General features: G+C 40.1%; 1 protein-coding gene across 1 annotated transcript in view; it reads left to right on the forward strand.

Moving 5' to 3' along the window:
• The window catches only part of LOC117225812 (uncharacterized), a 728,572-nt gene that overhangs the window by 39,242 nt on the left and 670,937 nt on the right, over nucleotides 1-18,393 (forward strand). The window lies entirely within an intron of this gene.

Genomic DNA, 18,393 nt, shown 5'->3' on the forward strand with positions numbered 1-18,393 from the left:
GACGCGCCGCACCGCCGTCGATGACGTCAGAGTATCTCGTAATCCATACACGATTCCGGGAGGGGATTTAAGTCATCATTTGTCCAATTTTTAAAGTTTTCACATTGGAATTAATATCTCCGAAACTGTCGAAGGCACAGGGTTGCGATTTTTTTTCAGCAACCTCGAAGGATACACGCGTCCGAGAAAATGTTGTCCGCACCGAAGAAAATATTTTATCGACGCCGAAAAAAAAGGGATAAATGTATCCCCGTTCCGCAGGTCTTTGCGCTTGATTTCTCCGCGTCACCCCGTTGGATCGCTGTCGGCCGGCGCCCGATTATGAGTCGACGGAGGGCCGAGGCCCCGTTACGGCCCCGCGCCGATTTCACGGCAACTTTTCGTACGTCGGAGGAACGGACACGGTGGCCCAGCCGACTTCCGCGAGATATAGCACGCGTCGCCCGCAATTTGCATAATGCGACATCGACACTTTCGGCCGGGCCGTGCACCGGCGCCCGTAATCTTTATACGAAGTCGTATCGTTTCATATCGGGGATCGTCGGGCGGATTATCGGCGGGCGGCATCCGGGGCAGGGTGCGGGGTGGAGGGCGGCTAAACGGAACGTTCGATAACGACGAATTCGAGGAACCGAAACTGTCCCGTAAATGATCGATAAACAAGGACTACCGAAAGTATCGGGGAACTTCTACGATCGCGGCAGGACGTTCCCGTAACGCCGCGGTTTATGCCCGATATCCTTGCCGTCGTAATCGTTCCGATAAAACGACCGAATACATTGTACAAGAAATCCACTGTGCACCGCGCCGCGCTCCGAGTTGCCCGAAACGTTGGAAAGCTCGTCCGAAAATGCGTCGGATCTTTGGACGACGTGTGCCTCGTTTCTGTTCCTCCGGAATTTCTAGCGATTTTTGTTATGAGTAGACTTTACCTTGGGGGTTTCAAGTTTTTTGACTTTCCAGTGGACGATCGAATGGATTTTGTAGAGAAACGTTTGAAAATCGAAGTCAGGAATCTAGGAATGTAATTAGAATGAGTACTAAATTCATTTGATTAAAAGTTATGCGTGTGTTTGAAGTTGACGAGTTTTCAGCGTTTATAATGATAGGATATAATGGAAAATAATACCGTGTAATAGGACATAATACAATACAATGCCATACAATACAGAATACAATATAATAGAATATAATACAATGAACTATAGAATACAAAATAATAGATTATAATATAATACAATACCATATAATAGAACAAAATATGTTACAATAAAATACAATATAGAAAACAATATAATACAATATAATAGAATACAATACAATACAGTATAGAATACAATATAATAGAATATAATACAATACAATATAATATACCTAGAATATAATACAATGCAATACCATATAATATAATATAACACAATACAATAAAATACAATACAATAGATTAGATTAGAATACAATACAATACAATAGAATAGAATACAATAATAGAATAAAATAGAATAGAATAGAGAATATAATATAGAATATAATACAATGTAATACCATATAATAAAATATAATACCACACAATACAGTATAGAATATAATACAACACAATACAATATAGAACACAACATAATAGAATTCAATACAATATAGTCTAATATAATATAATACAATACATTACAATACAATACAATACAATACAATATAATAGAATATAATACAATAAAATTTAGCACACTATAAAATTGAATATAATACAATATAATGTAGAACATAATATAATAGAATACAATACAATACAATACAATTTAATACCACGCAATACAATGTTGCATATAATACAACACAATATAAAATATAGTCTAATATAATATAATTCAATGCGATATAATATAATACAATACAGTACAGCATACAATACAATATGCATAGAATACAATATAATATAATATAATACAATATAATACAGTTCAATATAATAGAATATAATACAATAAAATGCAATGCAATATAGAATACAATAGAATAGAATAGAATAGAATGGAATATAATACAATACAATACAATATAATACAATAAAGTGCAATATAGTACAATGCAATGCAATGCAATATAGAATAGAGTAGAATAGAATAAGATAGAATATAATATAATACAATACAACATAGAATACAATATAATAAAATATAATACAGTACAATATAACAGAATATAATTACAATGCAACACACTACAAGGCAATACACAATACGATAATATTATAATATAACATAATATAGGTTTCCACGAAATTACTATATCACTGGCGACTTCCACAATCGTTGTAAACAGTTTTATTCACGCAGAAATACCGGTAGCCTGGTAACGGCGCTAGAACAAATAATCGGCAGCCAATTTCTTTGGCAGATTAGATGTATCCATAGGCGAGGTATATTTGTAGAAAGTTGCCGGAGCCAATCACGCCGTTTTTCTTCGGTTCCCCGGATCGGAGGGAAAACAGCCGATCCCCGTTAATTGGCGTTAATATTAGAAATCGGTGGAACGTTCTTGCCGGCGAGCAAAATCCACGAATTGTAATTATTCAGTGATATCGGTAGCGATTTCGATGCGATTCGCCGTTCGCCGCGCGATTTTTCCGACGGTGGCTCGATTCCCGTCTCGTCCCCTTTCGAAAAAATGAGATAAACGGCCGCCGCGCATCCTCGGCGCAGGAACCGCCGCCGGTGAAATTGACCGGATTCGGCACGGTTGTCTCCGCGGGACAGTTCGTTAAGCGGGTTTTTATCCGTCGGGTCGGGAACCGGCGCGTTTTATGAATATTCATCGTCGGCGGTTTTCACTCGGAAACGGCGGTGAAACGCGCGAATATTCGTACGACGATAAAACGCATCGATCACTTCCGGTGGGATGATTACGTGATAAAACTAACATCTCGGGCCGGGCTCATTCAATTTGCCGGAGCGTAATGATCGCCGCGAACCGACCGGCCGGCCGTTGGACCTTCGCTACCGGTCTGCCGGGGCATTAAGTCCCCGGACGTGCATCGAACACACGCCAATTATAAATATGCCGAATGGAAATGGAAAACGGCGGGTACGCTGTATACGGATTTACGGTGACCCGCGAAAGTGTTCGTGCACATTTAAAAATGCAATAATTATTTTTAAACTGAATTGATTTGGATTTCTTTTTAAGGTGATTAAGGACTAGTCTACTAGACGACGGCTGAAATGCTTTTTTTTTTTAAATTTTGCTATTACTTGGAATCACAAAAAAAGAAAATAAAAACTCTCCTTTTTAGCTTTTTTGTCTGCGCTTATAATGAAAATTTAAAAAATGTCTTGCGAGTTACAACAAATTAAAGATCGCAAAAATCTTCAGTTTTTACGATTCTTCATACATGCATATAATAAAATACGATATAGAAGATAATATTATTATATATTAATATTATATCTTATATATAACACAATATTCTCCTGGGCCTCGTGGGGCCCACTTTTGCGCTGGATTTTATATTCGAGTTCCTCTCCCCCTCTCCCATACATCCTCTAAACGCCATCTGAATCGATGACAAGTCTCGTTTGCAAATTCTTCCAAAAATTCTTCCGGGCCCCGTGGGGCCCAATTTTGCGCCAGATTTTACACTCGAGTTCCTCTCCCCCTCTCCCATACATTCTCTAAACGCCATCTGAATCGACGACAGGTCTCGTTTGCGAATTCTGCCAAAGATTCTTCCGGGCCCCGTGAGGCCCACTTTTCCGCCAGATTTTACATTCGAGATCTTCTCCCGCTCTCCCATACAACCTCTAAACGCCATCTGTATAGACACCGGGTCTCCTTCGCGAGTCCACTCAAAAATTCTCCCGGGCCCTGTGGTGCCCAATTTTGCGCCAGATTTTACACTCGATATCCTCCCCTCCTCTCCCATAAATCCTCTAAATGCTATCTATATCGGCAATAGGTCTCCTTTGCGAGTCCACTCAAAAATTCTCCCGGGCCCCGTGGGGCTCTCCCCCTCTCTCATACATTCTCTAAACGTCAGCTGAATCGACGACGGGTCTTCTTCGCGAGTCCACACAAAAATTCTCCCAGGGCCCGTGAGGCCCACTTTCGCGCCGCGTGTGTGCACGGGGGCGTCGACGGATTTAATTTGGCTGCGCTCTCGACACCTTCTGCCCGGTTCGGTACTGCGTGTTACGCAAATTGGCCGTCGCCCGGCGGCATAAACTTTCTTGTTGCGGTCCATAATGCAGCAAGCTAATTAAGAAAATCCGGATAAAAGGGCCGGCTGCGACGCGGCGGCCGTTCCGGGACCGTTCGACCTCGCCCGCGCGCCGCTCCGTCTGGTTATTCCTGGCCGGATATTTTCGAGGGCGGTGGGGAGTCGGGCCCAGAAACCGAAAGGAGAAGAACGCCGTGGCGCGGCGGAGGGAGCACCGGGGAGGGGGGAGAGCGCTCGGTGGGTTACGGGTCAGCCGCGGCGAAGCATTAATAATCGTTTACAATCTTTAAAGCAGGGTGTGGCGAGTGCGTTAACCCTCCTCTTATTCCTCCTCTTCCTTCTGTTCCCCCCACTACGCCCATCCGCGGGCCCTTTTTTCTTGCTCGGCTACTCCGGGAGATGGACCGCGCGGACCCGGTGCGGGCCCATCGCGGGCCCGGCCGGCAAAACACGAGGAAAAAGTGCCGGGCTCAGCGCGGGCCCGGCCGACAAAACACGAGGAAAAAGTGCCGGGCCCCGTTCGTAAACCAGTCGGACGTATATATCGTGGAAAAAGATAATCAATGGCGAAAGGATGCATCGGGCCCGTGGTCGTTTTATCGCGACGACGATTCTCCCGGCGATTTGCGCGCGAGTTATTGAAAACGGGCCCGAACCGGGCCTTGCTGGGGGTCCGCGATCCGCGATCTTCGTCGGGCCCCGTTAACTTTTATCGGCAATTTCGGAATCACCAGGTCGGAATCGTAGCGGCGTTGGTCGTCTTTTTTTCCCAAAATCAGGCCCCGAAATGTGACGTCCAATGGCGGCCGTACACTTTAAAAAGACTTGAATTCTCTTCAGATGAGAGAAGGACTAGCCTGTTCGGGAATGGGTTACTTCAAAGCGCTGTAACTTCGCGGGAAAAAATCGCAGTCGGGTCCCCTTTTTTTTTAAATTGAAGGAGAAGGATTATACTATGTAAAATTGTAAACGGCATCCTCGAAGAAAATTTTTCAAAGCCCGTGCATTTCGTTGAACTTGACAATTTTTAAGGACTAGTCTTGAGGCAATTTAGGGGCTTTGTTTAATAGGCTACAGCCGGGAGGACGTATCGAACTGAAAATCAAAAAACAGTGTCTGAAAGTAGAGGTTTCAAGCTTTAATTTAAAAAAAAGTACGTCATCCTGCGATGATTTCTCGCGAGGTTGTCGTCGGTCGAAGTTGACCAAACTTCAATCGAAATTTTTCGCTTCATCGAAGACACAGTAATTGGGCACCCGCGGTAACCGCCTCCGCCAGTTTGCACTCGGCGTGACCCCGCCGCCGGTGTTTAACGCGCGGGTTTAGTGCACTTAGCGGCAGGTTCGCCGGCGTCTTGTATCATCCGCGGGCCGGGAACTGCGTGTATCAGCGTCCGCGTTCGCCGATAAAACGGATTTACGGGCGGCCTGTGTTCGTTATCCGGAGTGCGGGGCGTTTAGATACGGCGATGGTTCATTTCGGAAGTAGAGGCGAGGATTAAAACTGAGAAATTAACGTTGCCGGGGTGGAAAAACTCGACAAACCGGTATCAAGCCGGCGGGGCCGCGCCGTGAATTTCGCGGGGCTACCATCGCCCCGGCCACCTCCGAATAAACATTCTGAAGTTTCGGCCCAGTAAACATGTTTATCTCGCGGCGTATTTATTTAATTGCATGATTTCACCTCGGCGCCGCGAAGCCCGGTGGTACGCATATCCAAATGGCTGGCCAAAATTCAATTGTTGAATTAAATACAATAGTACAATTAAATACAATAATACAATTAAATTCATTGGTACAATTAAATAGACTTATACAATTAGATACAATAATACAATTAGATACTGCAATGCAATAATAAAATTAAATGCAACAATACAGTAATACAATCAAATACAATTATACAATTAGATACAATAATGCAATAATAGAATTAAATGCAACTATGCAATAATACAATTAAATGCAATGGTTCAATTAAATACATACAATTAAATACAATTAAACACAATTGTACAATCAGATACAATTATTGAGTCGAACCCAACGATACAATTAAATACCACAATTAAATACCAAATTATTTCGTAATTAAAATTCGCGGAATAATTGGATGATAATTCCATTACGTGGAATCGGATCGCTCAATTCAGGTGGAACGCATGTTCGACAATCGTTGACAAAGATCGAAGCAAATTCGCGGTCGTTGGGCCCAGAAATTCCTGGGGCCCTTTCCTCGACGGTGCATTATTAACGACGTCGATAAATATGCGCGTTCTTTTCGCAAGTGCGACGAATCGGCGATCCGGGGCGCGTCCGTGCCCTGGGTCTGGGGTCCCGGGGACCCGGGCCCGTGGGCCCGAGAAAAAAATTCCCCCTCCCCTCCCGCCCCCCGAAGGAACTTGTTCGGCGAGCACGTGTGCCCCTATCGGTTCTCCCGTGAAAATCGGTCGTCGGCCCCGCGGTCGCCTCCGCCGGGTCCCGTCGCTCTCCCATTAGGCCCACCGCCACCTGCAGCGACGAATCAGCATATTTAGCGTCGAACCGAATTTAATAGAGCCCATCGGTCCTGCATGCATCAACGGTCGCACTCGCCGGACGCATCAATAACGCTCCGTGGGCCCGCTGCGGGCCCGAGGGCCCCGTTTTTCCCGTTCGATATTCAATTCCGGTGATTGGAAATGAAAAAAAAATTGGTTACTATTAATTATCGATTATGTTAATTATTGCCTTCGGTAATTTGCGAGACGGTGGACTAAGTGACATAATTTATAACAATAATTAATCATTTTAACAACGTTAAAATAGTTTTGGCCGCGTAAAACGAGTTTCCAGACCACCGGTGTCGCACTCGCCAGCGACCAACTTGCGCGGCGTCCCGCTTTTCGAATTCAAGCCGCGTCCCCCCTCCCCCTATTCCTTCGATCGTCATCGTTCCCATATATACACTTATGGCGCTAAACGCATTTGCATCGTGGCACGCATAACAGCGCGTGCCGCCCGGCTTATCGGATACCGTGACCTTCCGCCGACGGACGCTCCGTTTTCACGCAGTTACGCGCGAGACGATCAACGACAATCGCTTCCTTGATCCCAGCGTGGACCAGACGTGATCTTGACCCTGGCTGGACGGTCATGGTGTCGCGAAAAATTCATGCGCGACGGGCGATGCTAACCCTAGATAACCGAGCTATTCTCTGGGCGACGTTGTTGGACTTGGTCCTCGCGCTTTCGCGAGGGAAATCGATCGAACACAAAACAGTGGAAACTTTCGATATGTTTGAGAATATCGTCGCATTATTTTCGGGTGAATTGAATCATTCGGGCAAAATGTGTACATATTTTGAAGGTTGAAGAAGGCAATTTTTATTTTACATCTACAGTCTCTAATAATTTTAACTGGTCAAATGTGAAACACAGAAAAAAATTGAAAACATTTAAATATATTGTTGCAATATAATAATATATATCATATTATATTACATTACATTACATTTACATTACTTTACATTTACATTTACAATACGTTATATTACACTACATTTACATTACTTTACATTTACATTTACATTTACAATACGTTATATTACACTACATTTACATTACTTTACATTTACATTTACATTTACAATACGTTATATTACACTACATTTACATTACTTTACATTTACATTTACATTTACATTTACATTTACATTTACATTTACAATACATTTCATTACATTTCATTAACATTACATTACATAACATTGCATTGCATTACATTACATTACATTAACATTACATTACATTACATTACATTACATTGCATTACATTATATTACATTACATTATATTACATTACATTACATTGCATTACATTATATTACATTACATTACATTGCATTACATTATATTATATATTATTATTATTATTTTTATATTATGCGATTTTCCATAAATATTAACGGCGCTTTAAAATCAGGATCCAAGAGCCGAAAATACGCGAACCCGGCCAGGCGCCTTTCGGCCGCGGAATTCCCTGGCCCGTCCTTCCGGGTCGTGTCGGACAATAGAATTTCATTGGCCGCGATAAAACTCGAGCGCGCGGCCGGTTGCTCGCGTCTCGAATATGAAAATCACGTGGGCGCCGATAACGCCCGAGTAACGCAACATTAAACGTTATTTGTGCCCGGTCTATACTGTGTACGCTCTAAAGTGCACCATAAATATCGATATTACTCGGCGCGCCGCGTCGCCGGGGAAGTCAATAAAAATTGCCTTTCGTCACAAATGAACGTTTATCGGTCGTATATCTCCGGCGAGTGCGCGCCGGTGATCGCGGGACGGCCGCGAATGCCCCCGGAATAAATTCCGCCGAAGGGCGGAGACGCGGCCTAACGACCGCCGACTTCTGCCGGGACATTGTTTCGAACCGCTTTCCGTGCCGGCTGACTCATCGGTACCTAGGAGGCGCTATCTTAGGGGATATCTTGAGAACGGTTGACGACGGCCTGTGCAGTGGTGCCAGGCTGCCGGCTAATCCGTGACGTCACCGACGTTCGGTTTACTTCGGGCTAGTTCGCGTTTTCGGATTTATTCTCGCGTCTTTGACGGCAGAGGCTTCGTTCGTGACACGCGTTCACTGTGGACGAACGAAACGTGGTGCTACGACGCTGTCGCTAGGCGGCGCTAGTAGTCGGTAGTAGCAGACGGCGCTAGTATTCGGTGCCTAGCAGTCGTCGCTTAGTAGCCGACACTAGCAGTCGGTGCCTAGCAGTCGCCGCTAGTAGACGGTGCCTAGTAGTCGTCGCTAGTAGTCGGCGTTTTATATTCGGCGGCTAGTAATCGTCGTCTAGCAGTCGGTGCCTAGTAGTCAACGCCTAGTATTCGGCGACTAATAGTCGGCTCCTAATAGTCGACGTCTAGTATTCGGCACCTAGAAGTTTTTGCTAGTAGTCGGCGCTTAGTAGTCACCACTAGTAGTCGCCGCTAGTAGTCGGCGCCTAGTAGATGTCGCCACTAGTCGGCGCCTAGTAGTCGGCGCCGTTTAGACTTCATAGACGATTTTTGACCATTTTATACTACTTTTACACTATTTTAGACTATTTTAGACTATTTAGACTAATTTAAACTATCTTAGGGTATCTTAGGTTTTAGTCTTTTTGAACAGGTTTAGGATTTTTAGCCTGCATTGTTTTAGATTTTTTAGAGTATCATAGACTATCTGAGACTGTCGTAGACTATTTTAAAGTATATTAGACTTTTTCAGACTATTTTAAACTATATTGGTCTATTATAGACTATTTCGGACACTTTTAGACTATTTTGGACTATTTTAGACTATTTTAGACAATATTGGACTATTTTAGACTATCTTGGACTATTTGAGATTACTTTAGACTATTTTAAACTATTTTTGACTACTTTTGACCCTTTAAGACTATTTTAGATAATTTTAGATATTTTTAGACTATTTTAGCCTATTTTAGCCTATTTTAGACTATTTTAGACTATTTTAGACTATTTTAGACTATTCAAGATTATTCCAGACTATGTTAGACTACTTAAAACTATTTTTGTCTATTTAAGACTATTTTAGACATTTTTAGACTACTTCAGACTATTTTGAACTATTTAAGACTATTTTAGACTATTTTAAACTATTTTTGGCTACATTTGACTCTGTAAGACTATTTCAGATAGTTCTAGACATTTTTAGACTACTTTCGACTATTTAACACTATTTTAGATAGTTTTGGACATTTTTAGACTATTTTAGACTATTCAAGACTATTTTAAACTACATCAGACTATTCCAGACCATCTTCAACAAATTCTGACGAATTTAGACACCTTAGACTGTTTCGTAGGCACTAGTCTTCTTATTGTGTTACAGGCTTCGTTCAGTCTTCTTAAACTATTTTCGACTTTTTAGGCTTGTTAAACGCTCGTACTGTTCGGTCTTCTTACACCGTTACAGGTTTTAGCCTACTTAGACTGACGTAGGTTTTAGACCGCTTCAGACTTATTAAATTATTTCAGCCTTTCTAAACTGTTTCAAACCTTTTCAATTGTCCCAGGCTTTCGAAACTTTTCGAACTGTCTGTGCAACCTTTCAGCCTGTTCATACCGTATCGACTGCACCGTTTCAGACTTTTCGAACGGTTTCCGACTTCCTAAACTGTTTCAGACTTTTCACACTGTCTCAGACTTTCTACAGGTTTTAACTGTTCACACTGTTTCAAACGTTCCACAGTTTTAGACTGTTCACACTATTTCAGACCGTTCACACATTTTCGCACGGAACGTCCGAGAAAACGGCCTCGGACACCGCTCGTTCCGTCGAAGCTCGAGCAGCCCTGCGTCAAAATTGCTCGCGCGGACGTTCCACGGTGCTCGTTTGTTGTCTGGGACTTAATTGGTCGCACGTATGGGCGTGGATAGCGATCCTTCGAGGCGTTTAACGGCGCGAATATAAAGATCGAACACGCGCCGATGGAAAGTTTCGGCCCCGGTCCACCGGCGCAATGTATTTTTAACCAGCTCCTTAATTTTTTAATGCGAATCACTGTCGGTGGGCGAGGCCCCGGCACCAGCGGATTATACCCGAGTTGCCTGGAGAGCGAAGCGCGTCGGTGCCCGAGACGTCCGCGTTACCAATCGGGATTCCTGTTTCAGGTGCGCCCTGCGCTCGGACGCGGCCGCGGCTTCGTCGCGTTTTCGCGTGCTCCGCAGGCGATCGACGAATTGCCCGCTGGTATTTTTACGATATCCGCTCTGATACACCGTTCGGCTTGTTTAATTGCGGCACCGCGCGATCGCGGGACCGTGAATGCGAACAATGGATTGCCGCGAGGATTGTTCGAAGGTGCTTCACGAAAATCGTGGAGACATTCGCGAGGCTAGAATGGTCGGAGATTTGTCGAGAACTGTGGTAAAATGTAATAGAATATAGGGAAATGTGGGCAAATATAGTTAAATATAGTTGAAATATAGTTGAAAGTAAGTGAAAATATAGTTAGAGCATAGGGAAATATAGGAAAATATAATTGAAATATAGTAAAATTTAGTCACATTGAGATTTGTATTAATTATATTTGTCAATTTGTCAGTTTGTCAATTATTTGTCAATTGTATTTGTGTATAAACAAGTATAATCGAATATAGTTGAATATAGTCTCAATTATACTTGAAATATAGTTGAAAAAGTAAGTGAAAATATAGTTAGAGCATAGGAAAACATAGGAAAATATATTTGTAAAATAGTCGAATATAGTGAAATATACTGGAAACATAATTAAGATGTAGTATAAAAAAATATAATTGAAATGTAGTAAAATATAGTCACAAACAGACAAATATATTCGAACGTAAAATATAGTCACATTGATTTGTATCAATTATATTTGTCAATTTGTCAGTTTGTCAATTATTTGACAATTGTATTTGTGTATAAACAAGTATAATCGAATATAGTTGAATATAGTCAATTATACTTGAAATATAGTTGAAAGTAAGTGAAAATATAGTTAGAGCATAGGAAAACATAGGAAAATATATTTGTAAAATAGTCGAATATAGTGAAATATACTGAAAACATAATTAAGATGTAGTATAAAAAAATATAATTGAAATGTAGAAAAATATAGTCACAAATAGTCAAATATATTCGAATGTAAAATATAGTCACATTGATTTGTATCAATTATATTTGTCAATTTGTTAATTTATCAATTATTTGTCAATTATATTTGTATTATAATGTGAAATATAATTGAAATATACTTGAAATATAATTAAAACATGGTAAAATATAGTAAAATATAGTCACATATATTTAAATATAGTTAAATATAATCAAATATTGCTGACTGTAGTCGAATATAGTCAAATATACTTGAAATATAATTAAAACATAGTAAAATACAGTCACACATATTTAAATATAGTTAAATATAATCGAATGTTGTTGAATATAGTGGAATATAGTCAAATATAGTCGAATATACTTGAAATATAATTAAAACATAGTAAAATACAGTCACACATATTTAAATATAGTTAAATGTAATCAAGAATAGTCAGATATAGTCACATATATTCAAGTATAGTTAGATATAGTCAAATATAGTCAAATATAGTCAGATATAGTCAAATATAGTCAAGTATAGACAAATACTGTCAAATACTATCAAATCCGGTCAAATAAGATTAAACAAAATCAAATCCAGTCAAACTAGACCAACAACCCTATAAAATTTTAATTTCCGAGCAAACTCCCTCAATCGCCAGTGTTTCTCGACTTTATTTTACTCGCCTGCACCAACACCAGAGTTTCAAAACAACAATTATCTCTGGAAACCCACAGATCTTCTTCGAACCGTAACAAAAACGATTTCACAACGGTGTTCCCGTAGCTGTAACAAAAATAATTGCGCAACCTTGTGCAGGAAATTTTCGCTAGTCGCATGCACTTCACAAATGTGCATGTCCGAAGATATTCGAGATCCCAACAAGTGAACGCAGTGTGGGTGGAAACTGACCCCGTTCGAGTCAAATCGAGTTTCGCGCGCGTCTTTTCTTCTTTCTTTCTTTTTTTTTCGCTCCCTCCGGTTTAAATTGTTTAGAGGCAGCGTTCTCATGTACGATTCTTATTGAGCGGACGCGCCGTTCTTTTTGTTCCCCTTCTTTCGTCCTCTCCTCTTCTTTTTCTTCCTTTTATCGGCGTCGCTGCCTCTCTTATCTGCCGTCACGATGCAGGAAGATGTCACGGGGCGAGCGGAGCACCGCGCGCGACGCCCACGCGATCCGCGTACACCGGTTAATTGTTCCGATGGATTTAACGTTGGCGTCCGAAATAAATGAATGTCGCTTGCCAAGCCGCGGGCCCGATGCAACGGGATATATACGGTCGTCACGGATTATGTTCCTCCGGGCGTGTCCGGTGAGTCAGCCCGCGAATTTGCGGATTCTTTTCCATTGCTGCACCTTCGCTCCGCGTTACGAACATCGTCGATTATTCCGTTCTTTTTTACACGCCCTCGAATAGGAATATTGTAGTCCGTCAGGTTTCCGCGGTCGATAAGAATTCGTAGTCTCGTTTTTGCAATGGAATTTCTATGCTTTTTCTGATTAGCTCGGATCGATCAGGTTTTGGTTTTTTTGTCTTTTTGGACATTTCAAACTTTTTAAACATCTCAAATTTTTCAGACTTTTCAGACTTTTTAGAATTTTTAGACTTTTTGGACTTTTTAGACTTTTCAAACTTTGTAGACTTTTCAGTCTTTTCAGACTTTTCAGATTTTTTTAGACTTTTTAGAATTTTAGGAATTTTTAGAATTTCAGGACTTTTTGGACTTTTTAGAGTTTTTAGACTTTTCAGACTATTTTAGACTTTTTAGACTTTTCAGACTATTTTAGACTACTTGAGACTTTTTAGATTACTATACCACTATGTATTGCGACTTTTTAGATTACTCACGCTCATTTAGACTATTCAGACCATTTCAGAGCTTTTAGATTTTTCGGACTGTTATAGTATTTTAACTTTTTAGGACTGTTTGGACTTTTTCGATTTTTTTGGATTTTCTGGACTTTCTAGACTATTTCAGTGTTTGGATTTTTTTGATTTTTCGAACTTCTTGAACCTTTCAGACCTATCAGAATACCGATAAGACCAGAACGTTGACATCATCAGAGCCGTCAACGAGAATAGAACGTTGAAAACACGATATTGAAAATAGGGTGTCGACGAAAAGCTTTGTAAAATTTAAATGTCGATAATAACGAGTCGATAATAGCGTGTAAATGAAACCATAGACTGGCGGTTGAACGTGCGTGGCTTATTGGAGGCGGGAGGGGTTGTTGCGTCGTCGATGGGAGAGAGAGAGAGAGGGAGAGAGAGAAGGAGATAGAGAGGGAGGGAGAAAGAGAGAGAGAGAGAGAGAGAGAGAGAAGGAGATAGAGAGGGAGGGAGAAAGAGAGAGAGAGAGAGAGAGAGAGAGAGAGAGAGAGAGAGAGAGTAGGAAAGCGTGGATTTTTGCGTGCGCTCGTCCGCAACCCCGCGTTTTTGAGGATTCTTGAAACGATTCAGTAGAATACTATGAATTTTTAGAATCCTGAGAATTGCAGAATTTTGAAAGTTCTGGAATTTTGAGAAATCTTGAATCCTTAGAATTCTTGAATTTTGAGAGTTCTCACATCCTCGCAATACTCGAATTATTTGAATTCTCGAATTTTCGAATTCTCGAATCCTCAGACTTCACGAATTTTTTGAATTCCCAAATCCTCAGAATACCCGAATTTTCGAATTCTCAAATTTCCGAATTCTTAAGCCCACAGATTTCTCGAATTCTCAGAATTTTCCAATGTTCAAATTCTCAAATTTTCGAATTCTTGAATCCTCAGAATTCCAGAAACTTTTTGAATTCTCGAATCCTCAGAATTCTCGAATGCTCAAAATCCTCGAATTTTTTGAATTCTTGAATTCTCGAATCTTTTGAATCCTTGAATCCTCAGAATTCTCGAAACACCAGAATTTTCGAATTTTCGAATCCTAAAATTTCCGTATTCTTAAATCCACAGATTTCTCGAAATTGTTGAATTCTCGAATTCTCAGAATGCTCGAATTTTCAAATTCTCATGTTTTCGAATTCTTGTATCCTCGGAACTCTAGAAACTTTCTGAATTCTCGAATCCTCAGAATACTCGAAACCCCAGAATACTCGAATTTTTGGAACTCTCGAATCCTCAGAATTCTTGATAATAACGACGTGTAAATGAAACTGTAGGCCGGCGGAACGGCGTCGACGTCGTCCGACGGGAGCCGATGATCCGTCGAGGAAAACGTGCGCGGTTTATCGGAGGCGAAAGGGGTTGCGGCGTCGTCGAAGAGAGAGAGAGAGAGAGAGAGAGAGAGAGAGAGAGAGAGAGAGAGAGAGAAAGGAGAGAGAGAGAGAGAGAGAGAGAGAGAGAGAGAGAGAAGGTAAGAACGTGGATTTCTGCGTGCGGTCGTCCGCAGTCCCGCGTTTTGAATATATAATGGCGTCGTCGGCAAGAATTGCACGCGGCGAGTGCAATTTTAACCATTATCCTGATCCATGAATGTTTGATGTTTGCGTGGGGCGCGCGCCGGCCACCGCAAGGCGTACGCGGCAGCTCGACTCTCGTAGTTTCTTTTATAAAAACACCTAATATCCCACGGCGATCGATAGTCCCGGCGCGCGCGTCTCGAATGGTTTCCTTCGCACGGAACGGGAAACTTTGTTTCGTCTGCCGGCTGCGAGCGCGCTCCGGCAGCGCACGTAACAGGTACGCCGCCGCCGGGCCTTTGCACCGCGTGAATTATTGATTCTGTTGTGTCACACGTGGCGCGTACGCACATCGGAAACAACGCGGCTCGAGCTCCACGGAGGGCGTGAGTCTTTCGAGAAATTTTCGCCGTTTTAAAGACTCACGCGGTCCTTTAGAATCAACGGGTAGTTAAAGGGGTTGGGTCGGAGGGTGGATTTCTTTGGAGAAAAGCTGCGAGAGCTTCGAACGACCTGTGACAAGAAAATTTAAGTATTTTTAGAATTTATACAATTTTTAGAACTTTTATCATTTTTAGAATTTTTTGAATTGTGGGAATTGTAGAATTTTTATCATTGCTGGCATCATGAGAATTGTAGAATTTTTAGAATTCTGAGAATCGAAAACCTTGGCAATTTTTAGAACTATGGAGTCTTAAGAATTGTAGAATTTTGAAAATTCTTGAATTCTTCGAATTTTTTGAATTCTCGAATCCTCAGAATTCTTGAATTTTTTGAATACCTGAATCCTCAGGTTATCTGAACTTTTTGAATTCTCCGAATTGTAGAGTGTTGACAATTTTTAGAATCCTTAGATTTGTAGAATCTTGAGAATCCTTGAATCTTCAGAATTCTCGAATTTTTCGAATTCTTAAATCCTCAGAATTATCGAATTTTTTGAATTCTTGAATCCTCGGAATTCATGAATTTGTTTAATTCTTGAATCCTCAGAATTCATGAATTTTTTTAATTCTTGAATGCTCAGAATTCATGAATTTTTCGGATTTTTGTATCCTCAGAATTCTCAATTTTTTTGAATTCTCGAATTCTCAGAATTGTCGAATTTTTTGAACTCTTGAATCCTCAGAAGTCTCGAATTTTTCGATTTCTTGAATGCTCAGGATTCTCGTATTTTTTGAATTCTTGAATCCTGTGAATTCTCGTATTTTTCGAATACTCGAATCCTTAGAGTTAGAAAATCTAGAGAATTTTTAGAGTCCCAACAATTGTGTATGTAGGATCTCGAAAACATTACCATATTCAGAAATCTACAATCTTCAGAATTCTAGAATCTTGAAGATTTCAGACTATCGAGATTTCTTGAAACCGTGGGAAGCCCATAATGTTGCCAATTGTATAATCTCGACAATTATATAATCCTGATAGTTTTACATAGATAAATGATTGGCAACGCGATACGTATCAAGCTGATGCACTTCAGGTAGCACGTCTTTTACGATAGGTCTTCGTCAGCATTTCACGCAACAGTGGGCAACGTAGCAACATTGTGGATTGCAACCGCGACTGAAAGAGCAAGAAGACAAATAGAAAGCAATTATGTACGGTTGTAGCACCTCGACTATACAGCGTTCGATGTCTAAATCATCCAAACGAATTCATTGCAGAAATCAGCGAGAGGATTAATTCAGCGAAGTATTTACGCGATTACCCTATTATAATCCGTGCATGAAATGCCCCATGATTAATTCCATCGCGTGCACAAATTAAATTGGACAATTCTACATTCCGCTCTATGTTAGTTGCAATCGATGCAGGAACTCTGTGCATAAAAATTTGACCTCCTTGTCACAAAGAATGGCGGTTGTTCGTGTACTATTTCGAATGGAACACAGCGTTGATAAAAGTGGAATGTTGATAAAGATAGAATGTTGATAAAGATAAAATGTTGATAAAAGTAGAATGTTGATGGAAGTAGAATAATGATGAAAATGAAAATGTTAATGAAAGTGGAATGTTGTTGAAAGCAGAATAATAATACAAGCAAATTATTGCTAAGAGTAGAATGTTGATGAAAGTAGAATGTTGAAAACGGTAGAACAATGATGCAAATAAAAATATTAATGAAAGTAGAACTTTGGTGAAAGCTGAATAATGTCCAAAGTAAAATATTGCTAAGAGTAGAATGTTGATGAAAGTAGAATGTTGTCGAAGGTAGAATATTGATAGAAGTAGAATAATGAAAATAAAAAATGTGAACGAAAGTAGAACGTTGATGAAAGCAGAATAATAATGGTAAATTATTACTAGCAGTAGAATATTGATCAAAGTAGAATGTTGGTAAAAGTAGAATCTGATAAAAATAGAATAATGTTGAAAGCAAAATATTGCTAACAGTATGATGTTGATGAAAGTAGTATGTTGATGAAGGTGGAATTAAAATAAACGTAGAATGTTGAAAACACTAGAACAACAATGCAAATAAAAATATTAAAGAGATTACAACTTTGATGAAAGCTGAATAATGTTGAAAGTAAAATATTGCTAAGATTAGAATGTTGATGAAAGTAGAATGTTGATAAAGGTAGAATATTGATAAATGTAGAATAATGAAACTAAAGATGTAAACGAAAGTGGAACATTGATTTTCAGCAGAATATTAATACGAGTAAATTATTTCTAGCAGTAGTATATTGATGAAAGTGTAGAATGTTGTTAAAAGTAGAACATTGACAAAAATAAAAACATTGGAAAAAATCGATCATTAATGAAATCATAACCTGGATAAAAAGATAGCCTTCATAAAAGTGATAAATGTTGATGAAAGCAGAATATTGACAAAGGTAGAATATTGATAGAAGTAGAATAATGAAAATTAAAATGTGAACGAAAGTAGAACATTGATGAAAGCAGAATAATAATGGTAAATTATTATTAGCAGTAGAATATCGATGAAAGTAGAATATTGGTAAAAGTAGAATCTGATAAAAATAGAATAATGTTGAAATCAAAATATTGCTAACAGTATGATATTGATGAAAGTAGTATGTTGATGAAGGTAGAATGTTGGTAAAAGTAGGATGTTGAAAACACTACAACAACAATGCAAATAAAAATATTAAAGAGAGTAGAACTTTGATGAAAGCTGAATAATGTTGAAAGTAAAATATTG

The sequence above is a fragment of the Megalopta genalis genome, chromosome 14 (genome assembly GCF_051020955.1).
Source record: "Megalopta genalis isolate 19385.01 chromosome 14, iyMegGena1_principal, whole genome shotgun sequence".
NCBI lineage: Eukaryota > Metazoa > Arthropoda > Insecta > Hymenoptera > Halictidae > Megalopta > Megalopta genalis.